Source organism: Marmota flaviventris, chromosome 1 (genome assembly GCF_047511675.1).
Source record: "Marmota flaviventris isolate mMarFla1 chromosome 1, mMarFla1.hap1, whole genome shotgun sequence".
In the NCBI taxonomy this organism is placed as follows: domain Eukaryota; kingdom Metazoa; phylum Chordata; class Mammalia; order Rodentia; family Sciuridae; genus Marmota; species Marmota flaviventris.
In genome coordinates, this window is record NC_092498.1 from 108917080 (window position 1) to 108930885 (window position 13806).

Here is a 13806-nt window from a genome sequence, read left to right on the forward strand (position 1 = left end):
AAAGCAAAGATAGGTCCAGTATCCATTGCTAAATTCCTTTAATTTAAAATAATGAGCACATCAGGGCACCATATTTTGGTGACAGTCTCTGAACTTCTTCACAGTGAATTCTGTTGCTGGAGGCAGAGTATGGGGGACCCATAACACCAACTGCAGGCATTTGTTCCTCATTTTGTAAGGAAAATTTTTCTATTTCTTTATCGGTAATAAAACTGAAAGAATTACTACAGCAATACTTGTCAAAAACTTTCCCTGACCACAGAGTAGAAGTCTCTTCCTTTTCCTAAGGTCTTGGCTCCTTGCACCACCCAGGTCTCATGAAAATATCAGAATGTCAAATATTCTGAGGTTCTAGTGATAATGAAAAGAACAGTTATGGTAAGTGAAATATACCAGACAAAGACAGACAAATACCACAAAGAGCACATTCACTCTCATATGTGGAAGTTAACAACAAAAAAGTCCACCCGAATGTGTGACAGTGTTTCCTAGAGGCAGGGATCAGTATGAGGGAAGAGAATAAAAGGAGGCTGGTTTGATCAATGCCCACTGTAGGGATCTGGAAACATCACATCCAGTCCCATTAATATGCACAATTAATACATGTTAATCACACATGAAATAAAATAAAGGAGACTTTTTAAGATGCAGATGAGAGACATTTGGATGGGTAATATAAAAAAAATTTGAGGGTGAATGCCACGTAAGCAGTGTTATGGATTCAGTGGCTGAGCACAACACAAATTTATTATTTTTGGAGTTGAGAGGTCAGACATCCAAACTGGTGCTCACTGGACTACAATCAAGGTGTTGGTAGGCTGCTTTCTTCCTGTGGTCTCTGAGGGAGACCTATCTTGCCTTTTGCAGTTTCTGACTGCATTATTTGCTTTGTGAAAATTTCTTCCAGGTTCAAAGTCAGCAGTATAGCACTTTCTAGTCTCTCTTGGACTTTGTCACCTTTGTTTTCTTCTTTTAAGGACCTTTGTAATTATACTGGGTCCACCTGGAAAATCCAGGGTAATCCTTCCATTTAAAGATCATTAACTTAATCACACCTGCAAAGTCCTTTTACTATGTAGAGCAGCACAGTCAGTGGTTCTTGGGATTAGGATGTAGACATGTTTAAGAGGTCATTCTCTGTCTTGATGAGAAAAAGAAAAAAATAAGACAAACGCAAAAGAGTATGTAAATAATGAGTAGGTAAAGGTTTAGACATATTCACTTTCTACCTCTCATTAATTCTTACACTACTGCTACTTTAATCAAAGACTTACTTAATTTATTTGGAACTTCATCATGTTTTGTTTTTCAATTCTAAACACAAAGAAGTAATGCAAAATGGATTCTGCCTACTTCAGTGGCTAGAGGAAAACATGATACTAACCTAAGATGAAGTTTGACAAATGACTCATTACTCGGAAAACCACTGGGCACTGAAAGTGTATATTATGCAAATATATTCAATTCCTGACCATCATTGAAGAAGTTTTTATAGGTAATTATGGAAGGCTGCAGCATTGGCCTTTCTACTAGAGTTTAATGTTTCCAGTGGATGCTCATGAATAGTGATATTACACCCAAGAATAAAATCATTCACTTCCACTTGAAACACTCATTAGCAAACTTTTTAAATGGTTGCATTGTCTGAAACCTGATTAGTCCTGTTGGACTTTGATTAATGTTGCTCATTACTTAGATTAAGCTGTAGCTTTGTGAAGACTACTCCATTGCCTAATAATGTGAAACATTTTATATTGAAAGAGAGTCATGTAGACAAATGATAGTATTTTAATCAATTGACTTAGTGGTGCCACCAAAACCCTCATGAAAGGTCTAGGTGCATTGGAAAATGTCACCTCTTTGATAGTCCATAATTAGCAGCAGGGGAATGAATTGGTTTGACATGAGCTGAGAAGAGTCATCATAGTTCACCTCCTACATGAGATGCTCTACTGATAAGAATTACAGTATGCCTAGCTTGCTGCTTAAAAACATTGTATTTAACATTATTAACAGTGGAGCAGCAAGTTTAATTCTTAGTTTCCATGATAAACATAATCCTGGGAGACTAACAGGAAAAATTGTCTACTTATTTGCCTGGGAAGGTGAATCAGGTAGAACTGCAGCATGCTGTGCATTCTTAATTGGGCTGTTAATGTGATGGATGAAGACCATCATTTAAAACTTTATGATGTAGAACAACATGGCATACAAGTTCTCCTCTGTGTGTGTAAGCAAATGGATGAAGACAACTAAGACCTCAAGTTGCACACACAAAGCTGTAATTAATGAAAAATCTAATTATGTTTTTTTGAAGGGAGGGGTCAAAAATACATAAATCATGTACTAATGTATTAATGAAAACAATGAAGTACCTAGGTAGCAATCCAGGGTATAGAAATTGTGATGGAAGAAAATATAAGAAATGCTCAAAGTTTCATGTTTCTAAGATTTTCTTCATTTTTAATTTTATTTATTATGTAAAATATTTGTATTTACAGAAATCTGTGAATGATATGATTACAGACCAATATTTTTGAAATCATATGTTGTTAGGATTAATTTTGAATGTTTTTTGTATGTTATTTGGGAAAATTTTTTTATTTTTAAAATCTGAACACAGTGTTTAAGCAAGAATAAAATTCTTTAGAGGTTAAAAATAGATCTCTCCTATTTTTCTTTTGTTGCATAAAATTATTAATGATATTATAATCTTTTGTAATCATAAGAAAGCTCATTTAGAATATGAATTTTTAAACATTTTATCTATGCTTTTAATTGAAAAGTAAAATGTATTCACCATGTACAACATGATGTTTTGATATATGCTAATAGAGCTAATTAACATAGGAATTATCTCACTTTTTTTCATTGTAGTGGTAAAAACACCTAAAATCTACTCTCATCATTTTTCAAGAATACAATATATTATTAGTTATAATAATATTGTACACATTGTACAAAAGAGCTTTTAAACTTATGGCTTCTATTAAATTGAAATTTTTGTATCTTTGACCAGTATCTCCCCAATCACTGATTCCCAATATTCCAGTCCTTGGTAATTACCATTATATTCTACTTCTATAAATTCAAACCTTTTAGATTAACATTTAAATTTTATCATGCACTGTTTTTCTTTCTATGCCTTATTTATTTTATTTAACATAATGTCTTCTGGGTCGTGAATTAGCAACATATCACAAAATTTCATATATATATATATATATATATATATATATATATATATATATATATATATATATATATATAATGTTCTTTGCACTTTTATCCCTTGATGGACATTTAGATTGATTCCATATCTTGACTATTGTGAATAATGCCGCAATAAATAAAGAGCAGGTGTCTCTTTAATGTACTAATTTCATTTTTTTTCTGGTTATATACCCAGAATTGAGATTACTGGATTGTATGGTTTTCTATTTTTTTTAATTTTTCAAAACATTTCCATAATGTCTCTGGTAATTTACATTCCTGTCAACAGTATAAAAGTGTTGCCTTTTGCTGAGTCCTTGCCATAACTTACTGTCTTTTAGGCAGTGGTTATTATAAGAGTTGTGAACTGATACCTCATTGTGGTTTTACATTGCATTTCCTTGATGATTAGTGATGTAAGCATTTTTTCATATACTAATTGGCTTTTTGTATGTCTTCTTTTGAGAAATGCCTATGAAAGTCTCTTGTCCATTTTTAATTGGGTTATTTTATTCCTTTGCAGTTGAGTTGTCTAAATTTGTCATGCATTTTTTTTTATATTGGTACCTCAAGAGATGTATGATCTCAAGTGTTTCTTCCATTCTGAACTATGTCTCTTTATTTTGTTAACAGTTTCCTTGCTGTGCAGAAACTTTCTAATTTAAAGCAATCCCAGTTCTTTATTCTTGCCTTTGTTGCCTGACAAAGTGTGCCTGGACATATGCCCTCTCCCCAAAATAAAATAAATAAAATAATAATAATAATAATAATAATAATAATAATAATTGCCCACACATATATTAGAGAATTTCCTCTATGCTTATTCTAGTAGTTATACAGTTTCTATTCTTAAATACGTTTTGAATTCATTTTAGTTGATGTCTTTGTATGGTATGACATAAGTCTTTAATTTCATTCTTGTGCATATGGATATCCAGTTTTCCCAGCATTATATATGAAAGAGACTGTCCTTCAGGACCATTGTCAAAAATTAGTTCACTGTAAACATTTGGATTTATTTATTCCATTCCATTTGTTGAAGTGTCTGTTTTTACATCAGTCCTGTGCTATTTTGATTACAATATCTTTGTAGTATATTTCAAAGTCAGGTAGTGTGATCCTCCAGTTTTGTTCTTTATGTTCCAGATGACTTAGGCTTTCCAGGGTCTTTGGTGACATCTTAAGAATTTTAGGATTGTTTTTCTATTTCAATGAAAAATGTTGGAATTTTGATAGATTGTGCATGGCATCTGTACAACATCTGTACAACACTTTGGGCAATATGGAAAATTTGACAATTCTCTTACAAATGTTTTATAGTTTTCAGTGTAGAGATATCCTTCCTCCTTGTTTAAATTTATTTCCAAGTAAAGTTGCTTTTTTTCTGTAGCTATTGTAAATGACATTGTTTTCTTGATTTCTTTTATAGGTGTTTCATTATTGCTGAATAGGAATCCTACTGATAATTGTATGTTGGATTTTATCCTGAAATTTTACTGAATTTATGTATTAGTTCTGAAATATTTTGGTGGATTTTTATGGTTTTCTCTATATATGACCATATCATCTGAGAATAGCAACAATGTAACTTCTTTCTCAGTTTCTATGTCTTATATTTTGTTCTCTTGCCTGCTTGCTCTAGTTAAGACCTCTAGTACAGTATTGAATAGATGTGATGATGATACTAAGCATTCTTGTCTTATTCCTGATCTTAGAGGAAAATGTTTCACCTTTTTCCCATTGAGTATAATGTTAGTCATGGACTTATCTTCTCTGTTCTTTATTTTGTTAAGACACATACTTTACTTTCTGTACCTAATTTATCATGAAAGGATGTTGCATTTTGTTAAATGCTTATTCTGTACATTGAAATGATATGATTTTGTTCTTCATTCTCTTAATGTGCTGTATCATATTTAAAGATTCATATATATGGAGGACTCTTGAGTCCCTGAAAAAAATCACATTGATCATGGTAAATGATCAATTTAATTTCTTTTTGAATTTGGTCTGCTAGTACTTTATGAAAAAAACTTTGCATCTCTGTTCATCAGTGATATCAGCCTGCACTTTTCTTTCTGTTGTTGTGTCCTTGTCTGGCTTTCATATCAGGATAATGTTAGCCTCAAAAGTGAGTTGGAAAACAGTTCTTTCTTTTCAATTGTTTTTGGCAGCATTTGAAAAGGATTATATTAATTCTCTAGATGCGTGGTAGAATTCAACAGTGAAGCTACAAGGTCCTGGGCTTTTCTTTGATAGGAGAGATGTATATTTTAAACTGAATCAATTTCTTTAATCATTATAGCTCTGCTCAGATATTCTATTTACCTCAGGTTCAAACTTGGTAGGTTGTTTGTGTCTAGGGATTTATCCCTTTCTCTAGTTTATACAATTTGTCCTAGTATACTTGTTCATTATGATGTCTTAGTACCCTCTGTATTTCTGTTGTATCCATTGTAATGTTTCCCTTTTCATTTCTGATACATGGACAGGCTTGATCCTGGAGTGTTCAGGCAGGCTAGTGTGATGTCTGGGTCAGCAGGTGGGTGGGCTTGGTGTGTGGGTCCATTGAGTAGAATATGATGGTTGGATTTGCCAGTGTGGGTCTGAAGTCTGTATCCCTAGGTGCTGCATGGACGTTAGGTCCATGGGACCTGGCACAGAGCTGGGGTGGTCCTTGAACTTGAATCCCCTGAGAATGACATGGAGTCATACCCATAGGGAGTGATCCTGGGTCCTGTGTCCTCAGGTGCCCACCTGGAGCCTGAAACTATATGAGTGGTCCTGGAGCTTCAGTACTTGGGGACTACTATGGCTCTGTTATCTACTGGGATGGCTTAAACACTATGTCTCCTAGAGCCAGGACTGGTCTCTAGATCTTCTGGTTCCTCTGGCCAGCCTAGAACCTGAGGATGGCCTACTGCTGGAATGGCATAGAGCCTAGGTTTTGGGGTTTGATCTGGCTTGAAATCATAGAACCTGTCCTGGTTCCTGGAAATTATGGAACTAACCTTGGAACCTGGGTCCACCAGGGCTTGCCTGGAGGCGAGGTATATGGATATTATTTTGGAGACCGGCTCTGTGAAGACTGGCCTAGTCCTGGAGCCTCAGGGACCTACCGGGAGGGCAAGGTTTCATTGGTTTTGCTTGACACTGTGTACAGACCTGCCTGAAACCTATGCCAGGCTGGTCCCTGAAACTAGGAACACTGCCCTGATGCTGAAACCTGAAGCTATATGGGCCAAACTGGCTTAGGAATATTCTGGAACTTGGTGTGTGTTTGGAACCTGGGGCAACAGGGGTTGCTGGGTGCTGACCTGATGAGTTGGGCTTTAGGAGTTGGCCTGATGCTGAGGTGGGCCTGATGGCTGGGCATGGAGTTAGCCTGGTGGTGGCAGTGATCATTGTGAGCCTGGGGCTGCTTGGGATAGCCTGGACCTAGGGTTTGGCTAAAAATTATACCTTTGGGGGCTGACCTGGTTCTTGGCTGGGCCCCAAACTCAGTGCTGCTGTCATCAGTCTGGTGTTTCGATAGCCAGCCCGGCAATGAGGTGGTCCAGACCTGGGACTGCTAAGGTTGGCTCAGAAGTGGGGCAGACTGGAGATCAATTCTGTTATACCAGCCTGGAGTCAAGGGCTGTGGGATCCAGCCTGTGGTGGCAGCTGTCCTAGAAGCTCAGTTAGCAGGTACCAGATGGTAGACTTGTAATATGGATACCAATCTGGTTCTGGGTTTTATTAGGGTAGACACAGTCCTGGAGTCCAAGGGAAACCATAGTACTCACTTCCTTCTCTTTCTGCTAAGTATAAGGTATCCTTCTCTGCACAAGGGCAAAATACAGCTATCCTTCTTATCCCTGTCAATGTATCTTTTCTATGCTACATTGAGAAACTGCAATCTCTCACTTGATTTCTGTAGCTCTTGTGAAGTTATTTTGGAGTATAATAGATGCTCAGATAGATTTTTCTGTGGGTGGATGAGTATCCCCTTTTTCCTGAGTTTCTTTATTTGTAAAACAAATAGTATAGTCTATCACATTGTAGCCAATAGACAACCATTAGCTCTATATAGTCCTAAAACTGTCTGGGAAATTGTTACAGTTTGTATGTCAGGTGTCCCTCAAAAGCTCATGTGTGAGATGATGATGCAAGAAGGTTTGGAGTAGAAATGATTGGGATATAAGCCTTAACCTAATCAGCGAATTAATCCCTGATGGGATTAACTGAGTGTTAACTGGAGGCAGGTGGGAGGTGGCTGGAGGAAGTGGTTCATTGCAGGGTAAGTCTATGGGGAACATTTTTGTTTCTGGCAAGTGGAGACCTCTCTCTCTCTGTCTCTCTGTTTCCTGATCACCATGTGAACTGCTTCCCTCTGCCACACTCTTTCTTCATGATGTTCTACCTCACCTGGAGTCCCATAAAACAGAACCGTCCTTCTGTGGACTAAGATCTCTGAAGCTATAAGCTCTCAAATAAACTTTTTAGTCTCCATAGCAAAAAAGTTGACTAAAACAGAAATCATGGGTGTTTTATTTAAAAAGAAGACGTTTTCACACAAAAGAAAACTTAATTTAATCATAAGAATATTTATCATGAAGAAAATAGGGAAAAGACCACAAAAAGACAACAAGTAAACTGCTGAGTTATTAGTGTATTTGAAATCACATAGAATTTCAAGCCATCTTAAGGATGTTAGAGTTGTGTTAAAAATGCTTTTCTATGATTCATGTAATAAATATTTATGGAGATAGGTAAAATAAAATAAGAATGTGAGCTAGAAATAATCAACAAAAATTCCTCAGAGAAGGTTGGGTTTGGGCTGGTTTTAGGAGGAAGGAAAGACACCACAGCCAGGAACAGACAATGTGCAGAGACACAGCTCTGGTGCAGGAATCATGTGCACTGCCATCTTCATGGTGTCAAGTTTCTTTGGAGGGGAAGAGGTGGACAGGATCCTGTGGGTCTTTGCACTTGCATCTGAATCTCTGTAACCTGGGTAGGGAGTTCATCCTAGATATTAGGAGTTATTTTGAGCTAAAACCAAGTGGGTGAAAAATGTCTGGTATTAGTAAATATAAAGTGTCTGGAAGTAGAAAAAAAACTGGAATGTGGAAGAACGGATGTAAGGCTATTAAAAAATCTGGACTTCTAGACAAGAAAGAAATTGATAGCATGAGAGAGCTTCTAAGCAAGAATTAATGAATTCAGAGCTCTGCTGAATGAATGTAGGTAATATGGAAATGGAATAATTTACAAGTGAGTGTCATATGTCAAGGTTTTCATGACAGACCGTCTCAGGGAGTCATTATCTCATTGAATAAGGAGAGAGTGTTGAGTACAGATGGTTTCATGACAAAATGTGAGTGTGCGTTGGTGGAAGGTCATCAAGAGGAAACATGGCTATGTTAGCCGAAAGTACAACTATTTGTTATCATATTTTCACAAGTGTTAATTATATATTCAGGCTTCTGTATTCATGAGGTATTGGTTTCAGGGCCCCTTACAGATACTAAAAACCCACTGATGCTTAAATTCCCTATATATAATGCTATAGTACTTGCACAAAATCTGCATAATCCTCCCCTATAATGTAAATCAGGTCTAGAGTTCTTATAAAACCTAATGCAATGTAAACACTATGAATAGTTGTTAAATTGTATTTTTAGAGAAAAATAACAAGATGAAAGAATCTGTACATGTTCAGTACAGATATGAGCTTTTTTTCTGAAGATTTTTGGTCTGTGGTTGGGTGAATCTATGGATGTGAGACCCAGGAATGCAGAAAGGTGACTGCAGCCATTTAATATGTCTCAAAAACATATAATCAAGCCTGTACAATAAACCTTTTGATAGTTCTATCCATAATAAAATCTTCAGATAAATGTGAATTTTCAGGTGTCACTTTTTAGTGATCTACTTGTGTTTTTAGGAAAATGTAACTTGAAACTATATAAAACATCATAAGAATTTAAAAGATGTATTTGAAGGCAAAATTATGCAAAAATGGCTATTGACTGTCATCAGTACTTCCATGATTTCAATGCACTTTTCTAATGTTATGCTCAGTCATATAATAATAATGTAGAATATTTTGAATTGTCTGGATTTATAGTAAATAATGATTATATTTTAAGATTAAAGAATAATAGGACATATTTTTGCCAGATTTGCACAGTATTTTAAACAATTTCATTTCTTATTGTATGTTTTTGATGTCCCATAAGTTCTTGAGCCACATAGCAAATAAAACCTAAACCAAGACAAATATTAATTCAATCATAAATTCTTGGAGCTGGAATCAACAGGGTGGGAGAAGTTAATGCAATATGGAATTAAGTAATTTCTTTAAATGTTCTAAAGAACACTGAAAGCTTTCTATCTGCTTGGCGTCTAAACTATTGATGTTTTACACACCGATTTTATAATTCAAAGGATTGCCATAAATTCAGCATAGCATTTCTCCATATCCGGTACTCTGTATGCATAAATTTACTGTTTTCCTTATTATGTGTCAAGTCTCAGATCAGTGTTTTATTTGCCCTATATCTAATTTAACACACAGTATCATTTATTTAGGTAGGTACAATTATTGAACACAGTTGTATCCAAGGAAATTGAAGTGTAGAGATTTAAGTAACTTACCTAATTGGAGAGTTCATATGTGTGATGTTTAAAAATGATGCTTAAGACATCATATTTGGGTCATATGATTTAGTTCACCACATATTCACATAGTACGCTTCATGCATATAGTAAGGTTTCTAGCCCAAATCAAGGCTCTTATCTAAGAATTTTGATAAGTGATGACTTGATATCTGCTAAGGTTAAGAGGGCAAAATCTAACCCAGGTTTCATCTGTTTTTAAATATGGAAGGCATGTTACTACTTTCTCAATAAGTTATGCTACATATATTTCTGTTTGGGGCATAATACCCACGACCTCAGATATGCTAAGGTCTATCACCAGACTATAGTGACAACCCAGTTTCAGAATATTTAGTTGACTTTTGTCATTTTTAGCAAAACAATTAGAAGGTCCCTTCTGGATAACTTCTTTATATCCTAAAGGTAAGTAAACAACTGGGGATTTATTTCATAGACTTTTTTCACAAAGTTGTGAAAAGACTAATGTATGCCTCATTGTGCAGAAAGAAATGGGATTGTCTTTAGAGAAATAGTTAGCCTTTGCTGTACACAAAGCTCTGTCTATCAACTAGAAAGCCACATAGAACAAGGATACATACCATGGTGCATTGTAAACAAGCAGAAATGTCATTTATTTACAAGCAACAAAAATGATCTCTTAGATTATTAAAACACTGGTTATAGCAAGTTAAATTTATGAATTTTAATCACAACTAAAAAATTAAGCAAGACAAAAACCCAGGCAACTTCAGGATTTCACCTCACTGGGATGAACTGAGCCCAAATATTTATTTGTGTTTATTCAGGATGTCACAAGTTACTATTAAGTGTCTCTGGGGAGAGGAGGTCCAACTTGTAGCATTTGGATCAGATGTTCATATCTTAGCTAGAACAGGCAGACCATGGTGACTGAAAGTTCTATCAACTCTAGGAGTGGGGAGAAAATACTGGAAAGGAATTTAGGTATTGTTATAAGACAAATATTTTAAAAAGCCAAGTAACAAGGAAGTCCTCAAATGCCCAGTATAAGTTCTACTGGGTTTGCCTATATATTTATCTCTATAGTTCTATTTATGTCTTTCTTCATCTATCAATATTTATATATTTGAAAGAGAGGCATTCATGGAAAAGTCCACTAAAGTGGTTCCTACTTTTTTAAATTTCCGATTTCTTCACTCACATATTTGTTCTTTCATCTTGAAATATATTCAAAATTAACATAATAGTTTAAATTCTTGCTATCATAGAGCTTCTGCTCATTTGAGAAATATAGTAAAACAAATTGTAAAAGGTTATGTTGATCTAAAATAGGGTAAATGAAGTGTTTGGGACCAGAGATAGAAAGAAGAGATTATTTAACAGGTGATCACAGAAGGCTTCCCAGACCCGGACACATTTCAGGAGAGTAATCCATGGAGACACGTGATAGAGCATGTGGCTGAAGAATAGCTATAGCAGAAGGAATAGAATAGAAAGGTTTTGAACCAATACAGGATTTTTTACTGGTGAAAGTCAATTTCCAGAAAATTTCTGCCTTTGGAAAGGCAGCTGGAGATACTTAAGGTCCTTAGGTCTCTTATAAAAACTTTGGATTTTTTTTGGTAAGCTGGGAAAAAAATGTATTCATTGAGAAAATGATTACTTGTGCCATGAATGAAAAGTTGCTTATAAAATTGCCCTGTGGGTTGGAAGGAACAGCATTCCAGACAGGAAATGGCATGAAGGAGCATGTAAAATTGACATGTTTGAATATTGAGTAGTTATGGCCACATAGTAGAGTCTCCAGTGGGATATGGTAAAATGTGAGGGTGTGTGTCAAATTGTGAATGTCCTACTAGTAACAACATTTTCATGTGGGATAAAGGAAAGGTAATAATGGTGAACAGATAAGAGGAAAATATGAAGCTGAACTTTGCATTTAACATAGGGTTTTTCAAGCAAACATCCCTGAGAAAACGTAGCCCCACTAGAATCTCACTTACAAAAGAACATGACAAAATATCTTGGAAAGCTTGCTTTTGAACACCCTGGAAATTCAAAAGGAATATTAAAAGTTATTTAGTTGGTGTGATGGTCTTCAGTTATCATCCTAGCTACTAGGGAGGCTGAAGCAGGATGATCATAAGTTTGAGGCCAGCCTGGGAAACATAGCTAAACCTGGTCTCAAAAAAAAAAAAAAAAAAAAAACTAACAAACATGCCAGAAAGGTTAGGTAGTATGACACAATAGGAATGAAGTAATGTTTCACTGTTGAACAAGTAGTGAACAAGACTCTTTATAATAAGTGAGGAAAATACTAATCAAGCCACAAATATAAACCAGATTTTCAGTGGTTATTTTGGCAAGTGAGTATTGATTTGAATGGGCTAACAACAGCTAGCATCTGTCAAAGAAAGATACCTATGGTTGGAGAAATAGCCTACTTGAAACCTGACCTCAGTCAGATGTAACATCCAATACGTTGTATCATTTTAGCTACAGTGCAAGACAGCTCAAATGGAAGCGGCTTATCCGTGGGTAAGAAGACCACTAGCAGGAAATCCTAGAATAATCTTAGAGGCTGCTTACCATAATGACTATGGAATTCGACAAGGAATATAGTAAGAGTAAGTTCTTAAGACAAAATATTTTGATGTGAAGTTGATAACATGATATTAATCTTTGAAAGATAGAAAGACCTCTGTAGAAAAAGAATTTAAATATTTACTGGACTAAGCATCTCATTTAACATCTGAAGAAACTGAGACTCAGGAAATGTAAGAAACTGAAACCACAGCTCCACAATCAGTTCATTTTGGCTATCGACATAAACATCAGCTCACTTACCTGAAATAATCATTATTCAAGGACGCACTTTGCATTTTTAAACGTTATTTCTAGATATCTACATAATAAGTTACTCTTTATGAGGAAGAATTTCACTTGCTAATTAACAACTATAGAATAGCAGATGCACTTGGAATGTGGAAATAGCAGATGGTGCCCAGGAACCCAGAGATTCAGTCCATGGAGATTACATTGCACTAAACAGCTAGGGATATTTGTTGATTTGCACAAAAAATGTTGTCCTTTGACCTTCTTAGAGATACTGAGTTAAATGAGATTATCACATAGTATGCCTCATCACTTTTGCCTTTCAGTAATTTTAGAAAAACACCAAATTGAATATGAGTTTAATATGTATCCCACAGTGACCTCTTATGTAATTTTTGCATAATTAAACACATTGTGTTTAACCCTGAATTTCAACCAACTTTTCAGGGACAGCTTTTAAAACGATTTCGTGCAGCTGCAGTCCACTGACCCTCCTGGCTACATAAATCCTCTATATTCTTCCTAGAAAAGGAGTCAGAGGCTTATGAAGGTGAGAATGTAGTTTCTACCTGGCTTTTAAATCTGATACTCAGCAGGCTTACTTTCAACATATCACACTGATGGGTTTGTGGTCAATCTGTCATGTCCTTTTGGAGTCTTTTTAAAAAATTATTTATCTGTTTTAATTATACATGATAGTAGAATGCATTTATGCACTTTGATATATCATACATAGATGGGATATAATTTCTCATTTTTCTGAGTGCACAAGTTGCAGAATCATATTGCTTATGTAGTCACATATATACATATACTAATAATGTCTGTTTCATTCTATTATCTTTCCTATCCCCACGTCCCCTCCCCTCCCCTCCCCTCCCATCACTTCCCTCTATCTAATCTAAGGTAATGCTTTTCTTCACTAGTTACCCTGGCCTTAGTGTGAATTAGCATCCACATATTAGAGAAAATATTCGGCCATTGGTTTTGTGGGATTGGCTTATTTGGCTTAGTGTGATATTCTCCGACTCCAACCATTTACTGGAAAATACCATAATTTCACTCTTCTTTAAAGTTGAATAATATTCCATTGGAGATATATATATATATATATATATATATATATATATTATA